This window comes from Megascapheus bottae, chromosome 20 (genome assembly GCF_031878675.1).
Source record: "Megascapheus bottae isolate mThoBot1 chromosome 20, mThoBot2.hap1, whole genome shotgun sequence".
NCBI classification, from domain to species: Eukaryota; Metazoa; Chordata; class Mammalia; order Rodentia; family Geomyidae; genus Megascapheus; species Megascapheus bottae.
Genome location: NC_143528.1, coordinates 21955919 through 21960786, shown reverse-complemented (window position 1 = coordinate 21960786; position 4868 = coordinate 21955919).

Here is a 4868-nt window from a genome sequence, read left to right as displayed (position 1 = left end):
GAAGGAGAAAAGGAGGAATGAACAAATGAATGAAGGAAAAGGAAGGAAAGAGGGAAAATGAAAGAAGGAAGGAATAGAGAGAGGGAGGGAGAAAGGAAAGAAGGAAAGAGGTGAGGGAGGGAGGAGGGGAGGAGGGAAAAAAAGGGTGGAGGGGGAAAGAGGAAGAAAGGAGAGAAAGAAAGAAAAGGGAGGAAAGAAAGAAGGAATAAAGAAGGATGGAAAGGAAGGAAGGAAGGAGAGAAGGGAGTTAGGAAGGGCTGGCAGGCAGGCTTGAAGGACTCACCTGACATACATTTTCTTCTAAAAAACATGATAATTTTTAGTGTCAGCCCTACTAGCCAGATATCTTAGAGTATCTGGTTTTATTATGTTTTTCTAGGATAAAGGTTGTTTCTAGGATAAGGTTGTTTTCCTTAGCAATTTTCCAATTTATTGCCCTATCTACTGTTCTTTTTTCATGTCTGTGATTTGAAAACTCTTTTCTTTATAAAATGACATAGTGTACATTAATGCCTGAGGAAAGTAAAATCAGTTTTTTAAATGCTTTGTGGGCTGTGTGTAGCTCAGTAGTTAAGCATTTGTCTAATAGGCACAAGGTCCTGGGTTTGATCTTCAGCTCTAAACAAAAGGGAAGTTGCTTTTGTGATCCAATGTGACAGCTGTAGTTCCTTATGGGTTATATTTGTTGTGTTCCCCTTTAGTCATGTTTTATGGATCAGAAATGAATGTTAAGGAGGAATATCCATGTTAATGTATTTTCTTGTATGTCTTGATCCAAAAGGAAGACACATAATCTGAGTGCTAGTGGCTCATTCCTATAATCTTCGCTACACAGAAGGCTGAGATCTGAGGATTATGATTCAAAGCCACCAACAGTGAACACATCTTTGAAACCCTTTTCTTCAATTAAATTGCTGTGGCATAAGTGGTAGAGTGCCAGCCATGAACGGAAAAATCCAGTTGAGAGTAGAAGGCCCTGCCTGAGTTCAAGCCTCAATACCAACACACACAAACACACACACAAACACACACACACACACACACAATTATAAAGTGTAGAAGGTAGAATGCTTGATAGCCTATGATATTTGGTGTTCTTTTTTATGCCTATAATATTTTTCCTTTAACAAACAAATGCCATTGTCTTTAAAAGTTAGATAGAAAACATCATGGCATATAATGGGCCAATTGCAAATGGTGAGAAGATATAAACTTGAAGCCAAGAAACTGGTTCTGAAAACAATATTTAGTTTATCTTTTTTTGCTACTTCTAAAGTGGAAAAAAATTTAAAAAAATAAAAAGATAGCCAGAGTTTTCTTAAGGTTCAAATCAAGAAGTGCTTATCTGACAAGTCATTTTTTTCCTTGCGTGGGCTAGTTCTAGAAGCATCCTTTCTCATTTCCATGTGAGAAGACAGACTTCTGTCATTAAGGATGGGGATAGCAGGTATGAAGACCTAAAATATCCAAGTGTGGAGAGTCATCACTTTGACTAATGGAAGACTGTGACCACACATCATTCTAAGCACCTCTTCACAGTGTGTCATTTTTCCAGCTCAGTTGATTTTTGATATATCTCACTTTATCAACCATTGGTGTGGAAATTTTCATCATTCGTCTATGCTTTTTTGAGTTTTTCTTAGTGTTTGTTTTGTAATAGGTTTTATGGGTGATTAGTTATGTGAAAAGAGAGGCTATGGTGATAGAAGCCTATCTTAATTTCACTCATGAAACCTGTTTCTCTCATAAATTTTGTGCCATCAACCACAGGTAGGATTTGGTTGTTAGATAAGTATACCTCATCGAAATTAGCATTACTTAGTGTGAGCATTCATAGCTGAAATTATTTGAATTAGCTCAAAAGTTTGAACACTGGATGCTAGGATTTCACATACTGCTTAGTATGCTGGCACACACTACTGACTGCTGCACTATGAAACATTAGGATTTTACCAAAGCCCCACTGAACAATATTGTGACATAAGAATGATATTTCTGCTACTTCTACAGTGATCATCTTTGTTTTAAAAGCTTTTATATGAAAACACAAGAATTGATATTACTTACCATCTTTCTCGTATCTAATGTGACTGCAGATACCTGCTGTAACAGTCGATCTAGTTTTGTGGACAGATGCAGTATATGTTGTGCTGATTTTAACCCCTGGTTGTGCTCTATAGCAGCCATACAAACTTGATGAAAATGTTACCTGAGTCTACGTTTCCTTGTGTGTAAAAAGCTAACTAGAAGTTAACAGATTTGCTGTGAAAATTAAATGAGCTAATGTATATAAAATAAATATTCGTTGAATGGTCAGTAAATATTAGGTCCAGATATTAACTTCCTACCATCTCTGTTCAATTACATGTCCAAATCTTCCACATGCACAGGAGTCCAGGTTGCCCAGTCTTTCTCTTAGGGGGAACCACGAAATCAGATGCTTCACATTCAGATTGCCACATAGAATGCCCATAATCAAGCGAACCAATGGAGGCGTCTCTTCTTCCAGGTCAATTGTTAATACTGTTGTGGTACAATTAAGTCTCAAGAATCTTCACATTAATATAATTTATAGGTCATGGGGCTTGAACTTAGGACCTTAGTGCTATCCCTGAGCTCTTCTTGCTCAAGCCTAATGCTCTCCCACTTTGAGCCACAGTGCCGTTTCTGGTTTTTGAGTGGTTAATTGGAGATAAAAGTCTCATGTGGACTTTTCTGCCAAGGCTGGCTTAGAACCCACAATCTTCAATCTTAGCCTCCTGAGTATGCAGGATTACAGGTGTGAGCCACTGGTATCTGGTAATAGTTTTGTTTCTAATGCAATTTTTTCTTCTTATATTGCATGGTTGTAATATTAGGACATTCTGCTTACCCATTATGTTTTCCAGATACAAACTTTACCACAATAATGTCATTCAGACATATATAAATATTACAGCATTTTTTCACGATAAGTTCTTAGCTACGTCATCACATTCTTATTATTCAGGAGGAAAATTTTTTTGTGAGAGAGGCAGAAATAGTAGAATCATGGTTTGAGGCAAGCCTGAGAAAGACCAGATTATCTACAAGCAAAAACAACAAAAAGCAACTAAACAAAGAAATGTATATTGGCACCTGACAGCAATCCCAGCTATGCAGGAGGGGAAGGGAGGGTAATGAGGCAAGACCAGCCCACCAAGCCTTTGACTCAATACTTGAAAAATAAACTAAGGCTGGCAATGTGGCCTACTGATAGGGTGCCTGCCTAACATGCATGACACCCTGGGTTTGAGTCATTTGTACCACACACACACAGAAAAGACCAGAAGTGATGCTTGTGGCTCAAATGGCAGAGCACTAGCCTTCAGCAAAAATTGTCCAAGGACAGGGCCCAGGCCCTGAGTTCAAGCCTCAGGACTGACAAAAAAAAAAGAAAGAAAGAAAAAGTAAAAGAAACTAAAGAAAAAAAAGCCTAGGGGAGTGGCTCAAGTGTTGAAGTACTTGAATACTGCCAAACAAGAAGAAAGAGGAGGAGGAGGAGGAGGACAAGGAGCAGGACAAGGAGGAGGAGAAGAGGAAAGATATCAAATAAAATATAAAGATTATAATCAATAAGTGTAACTAAAAGTACACAAAAGTATGTGAGTTAAAATCAGTGATCTCAGTAAGTAAGCAGTGGTATGTGCACAATTTTATATTTTCTCTTATGGGAAAATGTATTTTTTATTACAATCAGCTCTATTGTCTCTGCTGGATTCAGGCAACAGAATTGATTATTGAAGATGTATTATGTAGGAGGCATAAAAATAGCACCAGAGTAGATTTTTCTGTTGGGTTGACTAAATTTTGGAAGAGAATAAAAAAGTGTGGTGTAGCTGGATTAACAAGTGATAGCACAATAAAACTTCTGTCAAGATCAGTCCTCTTTCTGAAGCTTCTGAACCATGGCACCCCAAATACTATTCATAGGAGTGACACAGATTCAAACTGTTGTGCATGAATACAGGACAGAAATGATTGTGAGATCGTGCAAGTCTATTGTGGTCTGTCAGCAGTTGCTAGCCACTGTGCCTTGTCTTATTCCTGTGTAGTCCTATGAGTGAGAGCTGCTGGTACAATGGGATCTGGCTGCCAGAGTTTCCTTCATTTTCTTCTCTTCTTTTGCATGCCAAGATGACACAGATTATGAGCTCCAGGTATCCAGAAAGCTGAGCTGTGCCAGGGGTGGACCAGGGGTGGACCTGGTGCATGTGGCTACTGCTGAACCGTACACTACAGGCTAACTCCAAACATTTTTTTGCCAGTACTGGGGCAGGCCTTAGGGCCTGGGCACTGTCCTTGGGCTTTCTCAAGGCTAGCACTTTGCTGCTTAAGTCACAGCACCACTGCCTGCTTTTTCTCTGTATATAGTATGGAGGAATCAAACCCAGGGGTTCATGCATGCTAGGCAAGCACTGTACCATTAGGCCATACTCCCTGTCCCAGACATTTTCATATTTATTGAATCAGGAACCCTCTCCTCTGGAAGTATACACAAAGACATGGTCAAGGCAATGAGCAACTCTCTTTAAAAATGAATAGATTATTACCCAAGTACAAGGCTTGAAGACCACTGAGTGGTAGAGGAACCAGACTACTTTTATTCTCTTATTGAAACCAGAAGACATTTGATTTAGTACAGAAACAATTGCATTATAATTGTGTATGGATGTTCAATGTTGTGTTAAGGCTTTTCTTCCTTTAAGTGTGCCTCAAAGTATGCCATTTGTGGAACATTTGTTGATCTAGAAAATTAGATGTGATCAGATGAGCTAATAAAACTAGATACTTCACATATGTATGTGTCCTCCTCTTTCTCTGTATAGCTCTCCTTTGGTGTCTCTCTA